Genomic DNA, 20,304 nt, shown 5'->3' on the forward strand with positions numbered 1-20,304 from the left:
TGTCTACTCTCCCTACAATCTTTATATAGTTCTGGAAATGACAATAAGATAATATTGATAATTGATAATAAGATAATGATCAACAATAAGATAAAGGAAATAATGAAAGAATAAAACTAGCTAAGGAGCAGCTAATACTTTCCCTGTTTGTAGATGATATGAGGGTTTACATGGAAAATCCTAGAGAATCAACGAAGATAATAATTGAGACAATAGTTTCAGTATAGTCTGAAACAAAATCTTCAAAAATCAACAGCATTCCTATATAATAACAAAACAGAAGAAGAAATAATAGAAAGGGAAATAAAATTCCAAATAACTATAGAATACATGAAATAACTGCAAATTGACCCTCCAAAGCACACAAAAGGCTTGAATAAATTCAATTACAAAGTCCTTTAAAAAAAGCAAGCTAAATGACTAGAGAAGTTCTCCGTGCTCATGGCTAAGAAATGACAATATAATAAAAATGATAATGCTATGAAAATTAATTTATACTTTTGATATTATACCATCAAATGACCAATGGGATACTTTATAGAAATTGATACATTAACAACAAAATTCATTTGGAAAGGCAAAAGATGTAGAATATCAAGGGAAATGATGAAAAGAAGAAGAAACAAAGAGGCACTAGCCTCTGCAGTCCTCAAATTTATATTATAAAGTAATAGTCATCAAAACCACCTGGTATTTGCTAAGGAATAGAGTTAGATCAACAGAAAAAATTAGATAAAGAGATATTCAGAAAGAATAGAACTCAATAATACTCTTTGATGAATTGAAAAACATAAACTACCTACCAAAAAAACCCTTATTTAAGAAGTGCTGGGAAAACTGGAAAGTAGTCTAGCAGAAATTAGGCTTACTCCAACATCTTATACTATGACTCAATATATAATATACTTTGCTACTGTTTGAAGTCTAGAGGTGTATATACTTTGTTATAGCACACTTATTTTTAAACATTTAAATTTTATTACTATTATTTAATTCATGGCATAAATAATATTGATTTGCTACCACTATATCAGAAATATTTAATATGATTAAAATTTAGTTCATGACTCCAATTTTATCTCTAAAATTAATATTTTTAGGTTCAAATTTTGCCCTGCAACAAGCCATAATCATAGTTGTGAGCTGGCTCTTAATCCAGAGCTATTAGGTTACAATGAGTTGCCATAGAAACTGTTATATTGCATTTTCTCTACTTGATTTAAGATTTAACAATCATAGCAACTGTTTCCCAGTCTTCCTACATTATAAAAAAATTTTTTTTTTAAAGCAATTGGGGTTAAGTAATTTGCTCAAGTTTACACGGCCAGTTATTTCTGGGTGTGGTGCTGAGTATCTGAGCCCAGATTTGATCCAGGTCATCCCGACACTGGAGCCAGTGCTCTTACTTGCTGAGCCACCTGGCCGCCCCCAAGCAATTGGGGTTAAGTAACTTGCTCAAGATTACAGGGCCAGGTGTTTCTGGGTGGGGCTAAGTGTCTAAGCCCGGGATTTGATCTCCAGGTCTTCTCAACACTGGAGCCGGTGCTCTTACTCGCTGTGCTACCTGGCTGCCCCCCATGCATTAAATCTTTCAAGAGGAACATTTGAAATGGGCTTGAAAGTAGAATTTTTTTTTAAATCAGAGAATTAAATAAATTAGTTCATACTCTCATTGACAACTTGGTCCTCAGAAGATGTTTGTTTTTACTACTCTTCAGGCTTGTTGCAGCAGCCCTGAGGGGTTGTGTTTCTGAGGAGCTGTTCCCTAAAAATTAGCCAGCAAGACTTAATTAGCTTTTGCAAAAACAAATCTTATAGAGAAGGAATCTACCATTGTGGTCGCTACAACATCCCTGGCCAGTTATCACTGATGAGAAGATAACACCCAAGAGCTTCAGGAAATAACATGAATTCCCAGACCACCAATCCTACTACCATCCTAGTTCCACAGCCATGATATAAGGAGTAATTCTTGTAAAGATGCCACCTACCTGTGAACTTCTTCTGTAGCAACAACTATTGAAAATTCAGAAAAGAAGGTTCTCCATCAAAATCCTTGGCATTTTAAAAGGCTTTAACACCAAAAAAAAAAATGGATAAGGTTTAGTCAAAGAAAATTAAAGATACATTATAAGCTTTGCTGCTATACCCTAAGGATTACTGGACCTTAAAATTTGATTTGAAGGTAAAACCTCATATATATAGTCTCTCACATTAGAATATTTTCTCCTTGGAATCAGGGACTGCTTTGCTTTTCTATTAGTACCCTTTAGAAATAACTGTGATATAAAGTGAGAAAGCAGAAAGCAATCATAAAACCCCAGTTGCAATAGCACCAGAGTGGCAGCCTTCTGATGCTGGGCCAGGGAACTGAAGAACAGAGAGAATTGAACAGGATACATTCTGGATGAGGGTGGGGGCTGTACAGAGATGTCTGGCATTCCATTGAGCCTAAAGAAAGAGCACAGCACATAGCTAAGACCAGTTTTGTCCTTCCAAAAGTCACTTCAGCAAACCTAGACTGTTGAACTCTGAATTGCCTAGTGAGGGAGAAGGCTGAGATACTTTAAGATCCAGTACCCCCAGGAAACCATCTGCAATGATAATGGGAATTTGGAAATTTTTCTCTGCCCCTTGATAGGCTTAAGTGAATTTGAGGACCTTCCCTGATTTGAAAATATACTCTTCCCCCTAATAGGCTGAATGTGGTCACATGGAACCTGTGGTGGAAGTATTGTTTTTCAGGAATCCCCACATCTTGTTATTTTGTGATTGGACAGTGGGTCACAAGGGTTGTGATGTTCTATATATACTCTGATGTGAGGTTTTGCTTTGGGGCTCACTCATGGGAAGAGTTGTGTGATTTGGCCAGATGAGACTCTGGTAATTGTTGAGCCCCCCCAGCTTCGAAAACGCAGATGTTGGTGTTTCTCTCTCTGGTAACTAACTAGGTATGGATGTAATGGTCAGACAGCTGGAAGACCTGTCTGTTGATCTGTTTTTCTGTATTTTTTGTCTGCTTGTAACTTCTGATTGTATTTTCTCTGAAGTTCAGGGTTTTGACTTTTCCCCCTGAACTAGGTAAATGATTAAAGTAAGATTGTTAACCCCTTTTTGAGTTGCTTTCCTTTAAAAAATAAAACTGAAAGACATTGAATATAAGTAGATAAATCAATAGGAAACACATGAACAACAGAAAATCTTCAGATGTAGAAAACAAGCCTAGTCATTTGTAAATAAATGTTATAAAACAAAGGAAAATGATTCAACAGTCAATGAAACAGAGGACCCTGTGGAATTGGAGATTGTGTAACCACAAATTGCTGTCCCTGAGTGGATTAAAAGAAAATTATGTAAGCAGAATTTATCTCTTATTTGGTGTCTACCTGTTACCCAACTCTCATCTGTGGCTCCAAGAAGCTGTGGCATGCCCAGTGGTCACACTCAGTTGAAGGCAGTTGTGAGGCTTTAAGCCTATTGGTGAATTACAGTATGCCAAACCCAAGCATATAAAGACTTCTCTAAGCTGAATGGGCAGATGAGGACAATTTGTTCCAATGGCCATGAAGGCAGCTAAAGCAAGCACTGTGGAGCTCTTAGAGTTTGATAAGACACCAAGGTCATCCATTATATTCTGAAATGTTACCAGTTGCCCTGACTTTTTTCTTGCCACTGGACTCTGGAAGAGAGAGTGAGGTTGATGATTTGTGCAGCTTTACTTATTTAAATACAATTCATGGGCAAGTCATTACTCATTTGTGATGTCCTGGATAAGACCACAACACAATAAGAGTACTCATTCATACAGGGACTACAAATGAGAAACTCTAACTTGAATGGAGACTTAACAACAAAACCCTAAGTAATGAGTGGATCAAAGAACAAATCATAGAAAAAAATAATTATATGAAAGAAAATGATGAGGATAAAACATCATACCAAAATTTCTGGGATACAATTTAAATAGTCCTTAGGGGAATAATCATATTGCAAAAACAAAAGTAAACAAAAGAGAAAAAGAAAGGTGTGCAATGTTTTCACTCTTAAATAGAAGAAAAGGGAGGTAGCCCTGAATGGCTTATATTCAAAGATAGATTGAAAATTTTCCCAGAATACCTTGTGAAGGTAGTTTGATTTTAACTGTGTGAATTTTAAAAATTAGGAAGTTAAAAAAACACCTAAAATATATATATAATTTTAAACATTTGATTTTAAAACTTGAAATTCCAGATTCATTTCTTTCCTCCCTTGTCACCCACCCTTAATGGGAAGATAAGCAGTTCAGTATAGGTTGTACATGTGTAGTTAATACAAAATATTAACATAAAAGATATATTGTAAAAGACTGACCATATTTCCTTTCCTCCTATCCCACCACCCACCTGTTCTATTTTCCACTTTGCTCCCATACCTTTTCAAAAGTGGGTGCTTCCAAATTCCCTCTCCCCTAGCCTGCCCTCCCTTCCATCATCCCCGCTCTCATCCCCTTCTCCCCTATTCTCCTGTAGGGTGAGATACCCTATTTAGTGTGTATGTCATTCCCTCCCCAAGCCAAATTCAATGAGAATAAGATTGACCCATTCCCTTTTGCCTTCCTATTCTTCCCCTCCATTGTGACCATTTTCCCTTGCCTCTTCTATATGAGATAGTTTTCCTTGAGGATTTCTTGGAGGATGATTTCTAGGTTTTTTCTTTGGTCATGGATTTCAGGTAGTCCAATAATTTTTAAATTACCTCTCCTGGATCTATTTTCCAGGTCAGTGGTTTTTCCCATGAGATATTTCACATTGCCTTCTATTCTTTCATTTGTTTGGATCTGTTTAACAGAATCTTGATTCCTCATGAAGTCACTAGATTCCCTTTGCTCCATTCTAAATCTGAGGGAATTTTTCTCCTCATTGAGCTTTTGAGCTTCTTTTTCCATCTGGCAAATTCGACTTTTTAATTCATTCCTCTCCTCATTGCCTTTTTGAGCCTCTTTTGCCAATTGAGTTAGTCTGTTTTTTAAGCTGTGATTTTCCTTAGTCAGGCTGTTGACTCTCATTTCATAATTTTCTTGTGTTGTTCCCATTTCTCTTCCCAATTTTTCCTCCACTTCTCTTATCTGCTTCTTAAGGTCCTCTATGGCCTGTAACCAGCTTGTCTTTTCCTTTGAAGCTTTTGGTGCAGGAGTTCTGACTTCGCTGTCTTACTCCTGTTCCATGCTTTGCTCCTTTTTATCCCCCAAATAGGAATCTAATGTTGGATTCTTCTCTTTGCTTTATTTCCTTTGCCTGGTCATGTTGCCCCTCAGTCACTTGACCCCTGGGCTTTTTGCCACAGTAGGACTCTGCCACCAGACAGGGGAGCTTCCATCCCAAATACTGGGGTTTTCTCAGCAGCCAGAGGTGTTAAATGGGTGCCCTTTCTGAAGCCTCCACATGCTCTGGCAAGCTGGTCACACACCCCAGGATCTCCACCCTAGACTACAATCTAGATCCTAGAAGGTTAAAGCAAGAGTGATTACCCCTCAGGATGGTTGCTTGGTCCCCCTCCACTCTGCAGGCCAAGAGCTGAACCTGCAACTTTGCATAGGTGCAGCATCTCAGTGGCTTCTCGCCCTGGGGGCAAAAGCCTATGCACTCCCAACTGCTGGTCTCAAAGTTCACACTGCACTGACCTCTCACTTTGTCCTTCGCATCTGTGTGTTGATAAATCTGGAAATTTCTACAGCTGCTGGTGATCTGGAGTCCCTCTGGCTGACGGCTGGTCAGGCCCACCCTGGGGCTAAAACCTCCGGCTCACAAGTGGGCCTGGGCTCCACTAGGCTTCCAGAGCACTGCCCTGGCCAATTCCTGCCAACCTGCCGGACTGTCCTCAGTGGGAGGTTAGCTTCTCTGTGTCATTTTGTGCATTCTGCAGCTCCAAAGTTTGTTCAGCATCCCACTTTACATGGATTGGGGAATGTGGAAGCAGGAGCCATGCAGAGGTCCTACTTCTACCTGCCATCTTGACTCTGCCCCCCCCCCCCATTTCAAACATTTAAAGAGCAATTATTATCCAAACTTCAAAACTATTAAAAATTGAGAAAGAAAGCACATACCAGAATGCTTCCATAGGACAAATATATTCCTAATATAAAATCCTTTCAAAGAATTTATTGAAATTCTTTGTGATTTATTGAAATTCATCATGGCCAAGCTTGATTCACAGTAGGAATGTAAGACTGGCTTAACATTAGGAAAACAATCAAAATAATTAATCATGTGAAAAACCAAAACATCTAAATCACACAATCTTATCAACAGATTTAGAAAGAGCATTTGACAAAGTACAATTCTTTATGCTATTACTTTTTTTAAATCAGACATTAATAAAAATTTATTTTGCAAAAAAATAAGTTATTAGCTGTTTGACTTTTGTCAGAAGATGAGGTCACAATTGAAGTCCACCATCACTAGTATATCATGTCTCTCAGTCAGACATATGATATGTTTTACATTTTTTCATTAATTTTTTCTTTCTGTCCAAATGGTTTGCAGCTTACCTCACTGAAAAAAATGAATTCAACTTCTCCCTCCTTTGACTCTTCACCTAAGTGCTTTCCTACTGCCTGCTTCTGGTTTCTAGATTTACTCATGTAAGTATATCTTCATTACATATGATACAATCCCATCTCCATTTTTACCAGTTTTTTTTAATATAAGGTATACTCATTCAGAGCAATGGTTCAGTGTGTTTTACCCCACTATACCTCAATGATAGCTATACGTTTGAATTAGCCCTTCTTCCATTAAGACTCATTCTTACTTTTATTTGTGAGTAATATGAGTATACATATTTTAAGCTATGAGTTTTGCTACTGCTTCCTTTCTGTGTGTGTGTGTGTGTGTGTGTGTTCCTTCTGTAAGTTTCTGTATTCTACCTTTGAGTCCATTCCATGTATCTAACTTTAGGTCTATACAATCTTCTCCCTTCCTTATCCTTTTTAGTTTAAAAGACTGGTATTACTCCATATTGATCAGTAACGATCACATTCACTTTTCTAAACATAAAAGTGTTAAGAAAATATAAATGATCAATTTTAATCTTTTTCATGTTGACTATTTACATATGCTGATGTCTCTGTGACCTACATTCCCATCAGTCTTTTTAGATTAGGACAAATAACTGATTGTACTCTGTTTACAGACATTACCAGAGTGTTTTGGTGCCTATATATCAATCACTAGTGAGAATATCATGTTTAAAAGATACTTCTGACTTTTTAAAAGTTGGTTAAAATAATACTTTTCTATTATATAGAGGTCAAATTATATTCCCATAAGCTAGTCTTCCTCTTTTCTGGTGATCTAGGTGGGTAGTGTTTTCACACTTAAATAGAAGAAAAGGGAGGTAGCACTGAACTGTTGACTCAAACATAGTTAGGTAGAAAATTTTCTCAGAATATCTTGTGAAGGTAGTTGATTTTAACTAAGCTCCATAAAATATATAGCATATAAAGTCAATGAAATTGTGTTGGTAAATTTGCTTTATACTTTGGTAAGTTTCATGAAAACCTGGTAAACAAACTCTATGGAGATGCACAAGAAGCAGATTTTCCAGTAGCACTATTTTGTTACAAGTGAAGCCTTGGGGATATTGCAAAACTTATGAAAAAATTCTATATAGACATGTCTAGCATATTCATCTCAAAAGGATGTAGACTTAAGACTCCATTGTGTGGGGACTAACAAGGCCAGAAATGCATCAAATATGTCTTGGGGTTTATTGAGTCCCCTAGTAAGGGAGCCCTATCCACAGGAACAGAGATTCCCCAACATGATTTTACATGGGACTTATATATGCTTAAACAACAGAGGAAAGGGAAGGTTTCAGGCAAAGGGGGATTGAGTTAGGATGTTACAAGGGTTGCTTGATTATATAAGGTACTCATGACCTAAGAAGTCAAGGGAAGCTAGGTAGAATAGTGGATAGAGTGCCAGGCCTGGAGTCAAGAAGACTCTTTTTCCTGACTTCAAATCTGGCCTCAGGCACTTACTAGCTGTGTGACCCTGGGCAAGTCACTTAGCCTCAGTTTGTTTGCCTCTGTTTCTTCATCTGCAAAATTAGCTGGAGAAAGATATGGTAACCAGTCTATTATGTTTGCTAAGAAAACCCCAGTGGGGTCATGAAGAGTCAGACTTGACTGAAATGATCGAACAATAACAAGTAGTCAAACTGGTTTCTGGAAGCAGGAAACTTTTGCAGTCTCCCTGAGTAGATGGTATCAAAACAGGATGTTCTTGTGGAGGGGTCCTTTGGGTGGAGAAGAATGGCAAGAAGGGCCTCTATTTGGTGAGCTAAAGCTTAACATGATTTGGAGGGAGTTGTGCGAAGTTCATGATTCACACCTATTTCATCATGAGTCTTCTAGAATTAAGGATGGTCATTTTGTTGATGAGAGTTCTTACGTCTTTCAAAGTTATTTGTCCTTATAACAGTTTTGTCATTGTATACTTTTTTTTCCTCCTGGTTCTAGTTACTTTATTCTGCATTAGTTCATACAAGTTCTCCCAGTTCTCTCTGAAATCATCACTTTCATCATTTCTTATAGCACAGCAGTATTCCATAGCATTAAAATACTGCAACTTGTTCAGCCTTCCCCAATTAATGGGTATCTTCTAAATTTCCAATTCTTTACTACCACAAAAAGAACTGCTACACATACTTTTGTACATATGAGACATTTTCTACTTTCTTTTGGTGTATAGACCTGTTAGCAATAACACTTGATCAAAAGATATGTACAATATAATAGCTTTTCAAGCACAATTCCAAATTACTTTCCAGAATTGTTAGAATGCCAGGTTCACAACTTTACCACCAGTACACTAACATATCTGTTAGTTCCATACAGTACTTCCAGAATTTATTATTTTCCTTTTTTTGTCAGCTTTTCTGATCTGATGAGTATTTGGTAGTACCTTAGATTTGTTTTGATTTGCTTTTCTCTAATGATTAGCAATTTAGAACATTTTATAAATGAGTACTGACAGCCTGGATTTCTTCCTCTGATAACTATTGAGTATAATTGATTGAGAGGGGACAGGAGATAGAAAGGGATGTGTGGAAAGAGTCTTATTTATTCTCATAGTTGATATCAGACATTGTTTCACAGAGATAGAGGCCTTGGCTCTCAAGGCCTTGACTAAACTTTGAGAAACTCTTTCATGCACTGGTGGTTATGAGCTCACACAAAACACTAAGGTACAGAAGTTTATTCATGGTCTGAATTGTGATCTAACTCAATTCCCCTAAGCTAGTCTCCAAACCTTAAAGCATGCTGTAGATATAATAAATGGATTAACAGTCACTAAGGCATTTTGTTTAGCACTTTGTTTTATTAAAGACATCTTTTATTAATGAGATTGACCAGTAGACGATTACTTGGATCCTTAAATAGGCCCTAACACAAGTGCTTATTATGTGCATGGCATTTTGATAGCTTTGGGGATATGAAAGTAAAAATAAAACAATCTATGCCCTCAAAGAATTTAGTTTCCACTGGGGCAGGCATATAAAGCAAAAATAAGTACACTGCTGCTTAATTGTAGGAGGAATTAAAGACTGTTAATACTGCGGAGCATTAGGAGATATCTTCTGTAGGAGATTGCATTTAAGATGATCTTTGAAGGAGAATAAAATATGTTAAACTGAATGAGATGGTTTCATTTACTGTCAATAAATATTATTTGTTGTCCTTGGATAAGAGACACCTGTTGCTTTGTTTAATGGCTACCTCAACAATATTAAATCAAAAGGATGCCTTTAATATTTTAAAAAGTGTTTGGTCACCTCCCCTCTTTTCCTGCCTTTGAAACAAACAGTAACCCAATTGTCTAGAAATTGAGATTTAGTGAAGAGAAATAATAGTAAATAAGGACAGTCAAGTAATATAGTTAGAAGGTCAAAAAATATCTATCTCAGAAATTTGCATTTTATTCTAGATTCAATAAACAGTTACTGACCATTTTAAGTGGAATGATGCTATCAGATCTGTACCTTAGATTATTTTGATATTAATATTATTTTTATTTCAATATATTATTTTCCCCCAATTACATGCATAACAATATTTAATATTCTTTTTATTTTTTAAATAATTTTTGAGTTCCAAATGATCTTCCTCCCTTCCCCTCTCCCTCACTGAGAAGGTGAGCTATTTGATATAGGTTTAGTCATGCAAAACATATTTCCATATTAGTCATGTTGTGAAAGAAAACAGCAACAAGAAGTCCCCAAGAAAAAATAAAGTTTAAAAAAAGTATGCTTTTATCTCCATTCAGACTCCATCAGTTCTTTCACTGGAGATGGATAGCATTCCTTCACAATTGTCTTGGATCATTGTAATTGCTGAGAATAGCTAAGTCATTCACAGTTGATCATTATACAATATTTCCATTACTCTGCACACTATTCTGGCTCTGCTTACCTCATTTTATATCAGTTCATGTAAGTGATCAAAGTATTTCTGAGACCATCCTCCTTGTCATTTCTTATAGTACAGTAGTATTCCATCACAATCATATTCCACAACATGTTCAGCCATTCCCCAATTGATGGAAATCCTTTTAATTTCCAATTCTTTGCCATAATTGAAAGAGCTACTATCCACATTTATGCACACATAGGTCCTTTACCTTTTCATTTTGCTCTCTTTGGGGTACAGAGCTAATAGTTGTATTATTGGGTCAAAGGGTATGCATGGTTTTATATCCTTTTGGGCAAAATACTCTACAGAATGGTTGAATAAATTCACAACTCCACCAACAGTACATAAGTAAGTCAATTTTCCCACATCCCCTCTAATGTTTTTCATTTTCCTTTTGTGTCATATTAGAAAATCTAGTAGACTTCCAAATATTTTGCATCTACAGTAACTTTAAATGAAGACACTATAAAATATCTGGGAGTCTACCTGCCAAGACAAACCCAACTATATGAAAACAATTACAAAGTACTTTTCACACAAATAAAGTCAGCTCTAAATAATTGGAAAAATAGCAGTTGCTCATGGGTAGACTGGGAAAATATAATAAAAATGTCAATTACAACTAAATTAATTTACTTATTCAGTGCCATACCAATCAAACCACCAAAATATTATTTTATAGAGCTAAAAAATAGCAAAATTTATCTGGAAGAACAAAAGGTCCAGAATATCAGGGAATTAAAGAAAATAAAGGCAAGGAGAGGTGATTTAGATATAGCAGATCTTAAATTGTGTTATAAAGAAGGAATACTCAAAACTACTTGGTACTGGCTAAGAAATAGAGTGGTGGATTAGTGGAATAGATTAGGTACACAAGACAAAGTAGCCAATGATTATAGTAATTTACTGTTTGATAAACCCAAAGACTACAATTCCTGGGATAAGGACTCAATATTTGACAAAAACTGCTCGGAAAACTGGAAAAGAGCATGGGAGAAACCAGGCATAGACCAACATCTTATACTGTATACTAACATAAAGTTAAAATGGGTACACAATTTAGATATAAGCAAACTAGGAGAGCAAGGAATAGTTTACTTGTTATATTTATGGAGAATGGAATAATTTATGGCTCAATAAGAGAGAACATTATTTAATGCAAAACAGATAATTTTGATTACATTAAATTTAAAAGTTTTTGCACAAAGTCAATGCAGCCAAGATTAGAAGGGAAACAGACAGCTGGGAAACAATTTTTACAACCAGCATCTCTGATAAAGGTCTCATTTCTAAAATATAGAGAGAACTGAGACAAATTTATAAGAATACAAGTCATTCCCCAATTGACAAATGGTCAAAGGATATGAACAGGCAATTTTCAGAGGAAGAAATTAAAGCTATCTATTGCCATATGAAAAAAAAATGTTCTAAGTCACTATTGTTTAGAGAACTGCAAATCAAAACAACTCTGAGGTGTTAGCAGACTGGCTAACATGACAAAAAAGGAAAATGATAAATATTGGAGATATGGGAAAAATGGAACACCAATGCATTGTTGGTGGAGTTGTGAACTGACCCAATCATTCTGGGGAACAATTTGAAACTATGCGCAAAGGGCTATAAAACTGTACATAACTTTTGACCCAGCAATACCACTACTAGGTTGTATCCCCAAGAGATGATAGAAAGGGGGAAAGGACCTATGTGTACAAAAGTATTTATAGTAGCTCTTTTTGTGGTGGCCAAGAATTGGAAATTGAGGGGATGTCCATCTGTTGGATAATGACTGAACAAATTGTGGCATATGAATGTAATGAAATACTATTGTTCCATAAGAAATGGTGAGCAAGAAGACTTCAGAAAAACCTGGAAGGACTTACATAAACTGAAGCTGAGTGAAGTGAGTGGAACCAGGAGAACATTGTACACAGTAACAGCAACATTGTGTGAGGACTAACTTTCATAGCGTAGCTCTTCTCAGTAATGCAAGGATCTAAGACAACTCTAAAACACTCGTGATGAAAAAGGCTATCTACATCCAGAGAAAGAACTATGGAGTCTGCATTCAAATTGAAGCATACTATTTGCTCTCTTTGTTTTTTGTTTTTTTTTTTTGCTTCTTCTTTCTCATGGTTTTTCCCCATCAATTCTAATTCTTCTTTACAACATGACTAATGTGAAAATATGTTTAATGTGAATGTACATGTAGAACCTATACCAGATTATATTCTGTCTTGGGGTGGGGAGGGAATTTAGAACTTAAAATCTTACAGAAGTGAATGTTGAAAACTAAAAATAAATTAATTTTTTTAAAAAGGGAAATGATTAAAAATTAAAAAAAAAACCTGATAGGTGTGAGATGGTACCTCAGAATTGTTTCAATGTACATTTCTTTAATCTATCAAGATTTAGAGCATTTTTATATAACTATAGATAGCTTGATTTCTTTATCTGAAAATTGTCTGTTCATATGCTTTGACAATTTATTGATTGGGGAGTAGCTCTTATTTTTATAAATTTGACACAATTTTCTATATATTTGAGAAAAGAGGTCCTTATCAGAGAAATTTGTTATAAAACTTTCACAATTCTGGTTACTAACTGCATTTCTCTCCATTTTATTTCTTCTTCTTCTTCTTCTTCTTCTTCTTCTTCTTCTTCTTCTTCTTCTTCTTCTTCCTCCTCCTCTTCTTCCTCTTCTCCTTCTCCTTCTTCTTCTCCTCCTTCTCCTCCTCCTCCTCCTCCCCCTCCTCCCCCTCCTCCTTGTCTTCCTCCTCCTCTTCCTCTTCCTCCTCCTCCTCTTTCTACTTCTTCTTCTCCTCTCTCTCTCCTTTCACTCTGTCTATCCTCTTTGCTTCAGACTACTGCTTTTCCCAATCTGCTCTCTCTTCTATTAGCCCCCTCTCTCTCCTAAAATCCCCTTTCTCTCCTACTTTCTGGAATCTTGTGATATTTTCTCCTTGACCTGAAAGCTCTGGAATCAGGCTCTAATATTATATAATATTTACATTTTAAGATCTCTTTCAGGAGATGATTGGTAGATTCTTTTCATTTGTATTTTACTCTCTAGTTCTAGAATATCATTGCAGTTTTCTTGATAATTTATTGAAATACAATGTCCAGGATTTTTTTGATCATGACATTCATATAGCTCAATAATTCCTAACTGATCTCTCCTGTATTATTTTCCAGGTCAGTTTTTTTTTTCCCCAATGAGATATTTCACATCTTCTATTTTTTTTCATCCTTTACATTTAGTCTTTATTGTTTCTTGATGTCTCATGGAATAATTAGATTCTAGTTGCCCAATTCTAATTTTTAAGAAATTATTTTCTTCAGTGAGCTTTTGGGATGTCCTTTTCCATTTGCCCAATTCTACTTTTTTAAGGAGTGGTGTTCAGTGAATTTTGTGCCTTTTACCATTTGGTCAAAGTTTTTCTCTGACCAATTTTTGTGCCTCTTTCACCATTTGGGTTAACCTGTTTTTTAAGATGTTATTTTCCTCAGTATTTGTGTGTGTGTGTGTGTGTGTGTGTGTGTGTGTGTGTATGCTTCCTTTACCCTGCTGTTGATACCTTTTCCATGATTTTCTTGCATCACTCTCATGTCCTTTTCCAATTTCCCTCTACCTCTCTTATTTGATTTTTAAAATCCCTTTTGAGCAGTGATTCTTTTTTGGCCCAAGAATAATTCACATTTTTCTTTGATGCTTTGGTTATGTTATAAGTTATGACTTTGTTGTCTTCTTTGAGTTGGTGTTTTGATCTTCTCTGTCACCATAGTAACTTTCTATGATCAGTATCTTCCTCCCCCCCCCCCGCTCATTTTCCAGGCTATTTCTTGTCTTTTAATGGTATAGTAAAGTTAGGTTCCACTCTTAGGATGGAGGGAGCATTTTTCCCACCCTTTCTAAATTTTTGTGCAACTGTTTTCAGAGCTAGTTCTGGGGATCTGTAAGTTTTTAGATCTTCCAAGCTGGTATTATTTAAGGAGAGGTGTGATCATTACTTTCCTGGCCTGTGCTCTGCTCTCTGAGTGACCACAAACACTCTTTTCCACCATGGAATTGTGACCAGGGTCCCTGTTACTCTATGGTCACAAGCTTGGTGTGCTAGTGTTTCTCCTTGCCTTGTAACTCTGACACAAGACTTTGATTTAGGACTGCAACCCAGATCTGAGTACAGTAATGTAATAGAGTACTGCACCTAGTGGTAGCAAAGAGATCCCTACAATCTTCCTTCTAACCAGTTGTCTGATCACCTAACCCTCTGTGAACTGAGAGCTCTGTAAACCATCACTGCTCTCACTTATTCTGTTGCCTTCAAGATCTGTTGCTGGTTTATTGGGGGTGTGGCTTATACTCTACTCTCAGCCCAATGTGATAGACTGCCTACTAGCTGAATTGTCTTGGGTTGAACATTTTTTTTCACCATCATTTTTTGAGTTTTACTGCTCTCCAATTTGTTTTGAGGTATTATTTAAAATTGCTTGGAATAGGATTTGGGAGAGATCTGGTGAATCCCTGCAATTTGTCTACTATTATCTATTCGGATTGTTAAAACGAAAGTTCTTTGGGCTTTCACCATGATCAACAAAGCAAAACTCAGGACAAGGAATTAAAAGGAGTATTAAAATACATTAAGGTAGCAAAATATTGATGCACTGATTATTGGAGATCAGCAAGAGATTTGAGGTGAAGCTAGATTTTATTGATAGCTTTTGTACTGAGATAAAGACAATTTGGAAAGTTTCATGCCAGTAAAAGGAGATGGACCCTTTCATCTAATTTCCTTCCCAAACAGTATATGTGGTGCTTAACTGCTAGAAATACATATTAAATATCAAGTAATACAATAGCTGAAGAAACAGAGCCTTTCTCAGCACTGATTGACATGCAGGGCTTGGGACAATGGAATACAAAATCAGCATAACTTTCAATTAGGAGGCTATTGAAATATCTTGATGTAAGGTGATAAATGCCTAAAGGTTGGGTGGTAGCTGTGTAGGTATGAAATGCTGTGGAGCTAGAAATGATAAGACCTGACAACTTATTGGATGTGAGGGTGGTGAGGGAGAAGAAACCATCATAGATAACTTTGAGGTTTAGTGTCTAAACCTGTATGACTTGGAAGTTAATGGTGCTTACAAGAGGAATAGGGAAGTTTGGTGGAGGAATCATCTCTTTTAAGGAGGAATATGATAAATTCTATTTTAAATGTGTTAAGTATGAAGTTCTTATGATCATACAGCTAGAGATGACCAACAAGATGTTGAAAATGTAAACCGAGAGATCAGGAGAAAAAGGAGGGCTAGACATATGGATATGAACATCATTTGCATAGATAAGGTAATTGAGCAATAAATATTAAGGATGAGATAAAATAGGGTCAACAAGTGAATCAAGATAATAATAGTTATAATGATGATGAGAGATTTATATGACATTTTGTGACTTTACATATGTAGCACCTCTTCCAGTCTTGACCTTTTGTGATTATGTTAATTGGGGTGGTAATGGAACCCAATCCAACTCATTGATGGGGTACCTGGGGTCTAGGTCAATTTGTGAAACCAACTTGTAAAACCAGTCTGTGAAATTGTAACTGCAATTTGTCCTTTCCCATCCTTGAGCTCTGCCCCTGCTCCCTATCCCACACTCCACCTAGGCAACACCCTGTGACCCCTTTGTTCTTACTTAATCTCTTCATTTCTTCTAGGCCTGGCCCACACCCTCCTTTATCCTTGCCTTTTGTCTCCTTTGGTCTGGCCCAAATCTTATCTAAACTCTCTATTCACATGCTCCTCTTGGTCAGCTCTGACCTTTGTCTATGCACTGAGGCCCCTCCTGTCTGGTCAGCTCTGACAATGGCAGCCCGTACCCTTTAAAGGTAAAAGTATGTACCCCTCTCACTCGCTGGTCCCGTAAAGGACTCTTGCCCACTTCTGCTTCCATCAAAAGCGCAACAATAAACTTCTACAACTCTCACTCCAATTAAGCCTGAGACCTTGAATTCTTTCCAGATGCTATTGCAGGTTTTCTGGTCTTAGATAAGATCAGAATTCCTGCTGAACCTATTGGGATTCCGTCCCTCATCATCATGACCCCTTCTACTTGTCCCTACCCTGACATGTTAACCCAGCCTGAACCTTTTCTAGAAGGTTTGGGCTTCCCAGAAAAGAGTATACCATACTGCTACAACTCAAAATCTTTCTTTTAGACTCCTGAAAGTCTGTGTATGAGAATAAACTTCAGTGCTTCCTTGTACCTCACAAAAATCAGGTAATCACAATGACATAAGTGACAAAATTATGAAAGTTACCAAATAACAAAGCATAAGCAAGAATAATCATAAACTTTTCTCAATATCAGGCAAAAGAGGAAAAATCAAATGTAACATTCCACCTATAATCCTGTCATTATCTTCCAGTAATGTACATAATGTCTGTGACAGAGAGTGGGCACAGCTTATATAGATCTAGTAAGGAACATCCATGAGTACAGAAACCCATTTTGCCCAGAACAGCTTGGCACCTTGGACAGGAGACCTGATGTTTATAAAATAATTTGTACAACATCTCACATCCTGGACAAAATTGTTTCACTGATATTTGTTTCCCTTTTAATATTCACAGCTCTCCTGCTAGATAAAGCCACTTTTCTGCTACTTTCAGGCCACCAACATAATATAAAACTTTTTTTTTTAGTATATAGCTACCCTTTACAAAGTGATGTGGAAAGTATTATTTTTTTGCATAACACAAGATTAAATAAAAGAACTGCCAAGCTCTTTAGATCTACTCTTAGAAACTTTTCCTTCTCACGCAAGAGATAGCAAAAGGGTTGTAGTTCAATGATCTTCATTTCCTTCCTGGTTGCCCTACTTAGGGATTTCTCTGAATTTTCCACTATGCCCCAAGAAGCTCATCATTGGAAAAATTTCATCATCCTACAGGTTCAAATAACCTTGGTATTCACACCTTATCACTACCTTGGATATAATGCTTGGGGTCTTTTCACCATTGATGAATAGTAATCAGGAGTTTAGCCTGGACCTAGATTTTACTGCCTCAAGAACAACATTGAAGGGAGAAGATCATCATAATTCTAGCCCAGTACCCCTTTTCTCTGAGGAGAGAAAAGTGTCTGGCCTCCTGTTTTCCCTCAAAGGAATTAAAGTCTCCTTTGAAGAAGAGTAGGGGGAGATGTTAAGGTCATGCCTCTCTTTGAGGCAAACACATTACAAATAGTGGCATTGTTCATAGGAATATAATTTTTAGTTATTTAGTCCTATAAGACATTTTGGAGGGTTTTTTTTTTCACCAGTTTTTTCTTCTAAAAGTTTTGGCCAACTCTTTTTTTTCTGTTCCATAATTCTTTAGAATCTTGCTTCAAGAGCATTCTGTTGTCTTCTTAATCTAGCTACTTGAGTAGGTTTATTTGTACTTTTATTGGCCTGGAAGGAATTGTTTTCTACAAACATCTTGGTTTACAATTTGTATGCTGACAAATTTTTTGTGAGAAACTTTAAAGACAGGATTCCACGCCCCTCCCCTGCCAGTGATTTTTAGGAATCACTGATGAATCCTGAGGGCATTTCCTTTCTTTCAATTTCATACCTAGTTTTGGATCTTTAATAGGTGGCTAAGAAACTTCTTTGATTTAGAAAGAAAGTTTAAGGCAGTTTTTGACTGTCACCAATTTTGTCTCAGGCAGGTGACATGGTGGATTGAATGCTGGGTCTGGAATCAGGAAGACGAGTTCAAATCCAGCCTCAGACACTTATTAGCTGTATGACCCTGGACCAGTCACTTAACCCTATTTGCCTCAGCTTCCTCTGTAAAATAAATTGAAGAAGGAAATGGAAAACCACTCCAGTATATTTGCCAAGAAAACCCCCAAAATAATCATGAAATATCATAAACAACTGGAAAATGACTAAAGAAGAAGAAAGTCTGTCTCAGAAGGGGACTTTATCTTTTTGTTTGCATTTATTTTCTCTTTAAAAGAAGATTTTCTTTAGAGTTACAGATAATTTTAGTTCTTTTTGGATATGATCTGGAATTATTATAAAATTTTCATTTGTTTTTATTGTTTTGTGGAAGTGTAACAAGCTTAACCAAACTGACCGGGCATCATTTTATTTTTATAAAATTGCTAAATTTATTGATATACTGTATTTCTTAAATATCTGAATGCTACTTTTTTGTATAATTGTCATATGTAGAAACATGAAAAAGTAATTGGCACTGTTTTCATGATTTGAATTCATGTCTATTATGTTATTTCAGCATAATATATTAATCTAACAGATCATTATTGTTGGAATACTATGCATTTATTAACTGTAGTGATATTTTGTATTAATGTGGATAAAGGTGAAGCAATCTCTAGAAACTATAGGAGCTAAGGTAATTGAGTGATACTGTCTTACTTTTCATTTGAAAAGCATATGGATCTTTTATTTTCAGGATTAGACCCAGACCTTAAGAACGAAGACATGTTAAGGATATGGGGCAGAGAAGTCAAAGGATTTAAAGAGTATAGAATTAAGGCTGTTGAGGCTCAAATAGGTGAGGAAACCCAGGAAATCATGTTAATATTACCTGAGAACTTTAACCAAAGAGATATTCTTGAAACATTGAAAACAGGGAGAAATTCCTGGAAATTTCAAATTTGTTTACCCTTTGAGAAAAAATTGCTTAAAGAAGTAGGAGCTTTTCTAATAGAAGGAACTATTCTTACAGGGAGACTGAATGCTGCAATTAAATCCAGGAGCTCTAATTCATTTGTGAGTAAGCCTGAGGGTATATCTCCCTATCAAGGACAGACACCATGGTATTTTCTCTGGACATGAGCAATCTTAGGAGGTTTGGGTTGAACAGGCAAGAGTAAGTCTGGGATTCAGGAAGGTCTCTGAACCAGTTATTAGACTGACAGGTAGCCTAAGGGGACAGCTGCAGCAGCAGTGGATAACCTCACAGAGAAAAGGACAGATGTTACTTGGCATGAATGTGTACAAACTTTAGCTGAGATGTTTGAGGGAGAGTTAATTTTATCTCTACTATTGTGATATGCAAAGAAGAAAAGCCAGTTGAGTTCCTCCTCAGGAAGTCAATGAAGTGTAAGTGAAGAGTGAAGAGACTGATACAGGTAGAAGCTGTGGATCCTGAGAATGCAGGAAAAATGACACAGAAATTGAGTTAGGGCTTGGCATATGACCTTCATGTGTCTGATGTCATCAGATCTATGTAGCTACAGATATCATTGACAACAATGCTTGAGTTGACAGGTATTCCTGAACCTCAAGAATCAATATAAGCCACAGGACTCACCCCCAGAAAACTCCAAGCCTTCTCAAGTATGAGCCAGAGAAGCAAAGCAGGGCAACAGAACCACCAGTGCTGAGTGGCAGGCACAGAACCCAAGACAATTAAGTAAGGGATAGAGCAGGGCACATTATTATCCTTGGGAAGGTAGAGAACTAAGGTAACAGAGGGCACAAAAGATAAAAATAAGAACACTTCCTTCAGATAATCATCAGAGTGACGGATCCATTTTTTCTTATAATCATGGATTAGATGTCCATACCTATATTGGGTATACTAGTAAAGAGAAGGTAGCTTTGGTCAAGAAGAAGGTAAAATCTAGTCCAGTTTGGAGAATGTGAAGTGGAGACAGGGAAAGAGTGCATCCACATACCCCAGGAGCAGCCACACTGACCTCATTATCAATTCCTTATAGGTCTATTTCTTCTGTACTCATAGCATCTTCTGCAGAGGGGACAGGAAAAACTGAGAATGTAGACCACAATTCTGTCATGGGGGTGGATCTTAATTTGCCATCATTTTCT

The 20,304-nt window shown here is 36.6% G+C and overlaps 1 long non-coding RNA gene across 1 annotated transcript in view; it reads left to right on the forward strand.

Moving 5' to 3' along the window:
- The window catches only part of LOC138161281 (uncharacterized), a 40,699-nt gene extending 21,255 nt beyond the window's left edge, over positions 1–19,444 (forward strand). The window contains exons 3-4 of the long non-coding RNA XR_011168321.1: positions 6,522–6,619; positions 18,164–19,444. This is a non-coding gene — a long non-coding RNA (uncharacterized lncRNA). The remainder of the gene's footprint in view (positions 1–6,521; positions 6,620–18,163) is intronic.
- Positions 19,445–20,304: the final 860 nt, after the last annotated feature.

This window comes from Petaurus breviceps, unplaced genomic scaffold (genome assembly GCF_028583685.1).
Source record: "Petaurus breviceps papuanus isolate PSGF00001 unplaced genomic scaffold, PetGlider_PUasm1.0 184, whole genome shotgun sequence".
NCBI classification, from domain to species: Eukaryota; Metazoa; Chordata; class Mammalia; order Diprotodontia; family Petauridae; genus Petaurus; species Petaurus breviceps.